The 211-nt window shown below is 40.8% G+C and overlaps 1 protein-coding gene across 1 annotated transcript in view; it reads left to right on the forward strand.

Annotated features, from left to right (window-relative positions):
• The window catches only part of LOC116696228 (uncharacterized), a 6,400-nt gene that overhangs the window by 3,223 nt on the left and 2,966 nt on the right, over positions 1-211 (forward strand). The gene's annotated exons all lie outside the window — the stretch shown is intronic.

Raw genomic sequence — 211 nt, forward strand, 5'->3', positions numbered from 1 at the left:
GCCACTTACTGGTCTGATGTATTTAATGTACTGTCAAGAATTCTTAAGACTACATTATTACCGGAACCATTGTTGATTATCCATGGCGCATCACAGTTTTTTAGGAAATTGACTCCAGCCCAGCAGCGGTTCATTTCCTACTCTCTTATTGCTGCAAAAAAGTTACTCCTGATGTCATGGAAAGGCCCAGAAATACCCACTGGCAAAATGT

The sequence above is a fragment of the Etheostoma spectabile genome, chromosome 9, assembly GCF_008692095.1.
Source record: "Etheostoma spectabile isolate EspeVRDwgs_2016 chromosome 9, UIUC_Espe_1.0, whole genome shotgun sequence".
NCBI classification, from domain to species: Eukaryota; Metazoa; Chordata; class Actinopteri; order Perciformes; family Percidae; genus Etheostoma; species Etheostoma spectabile.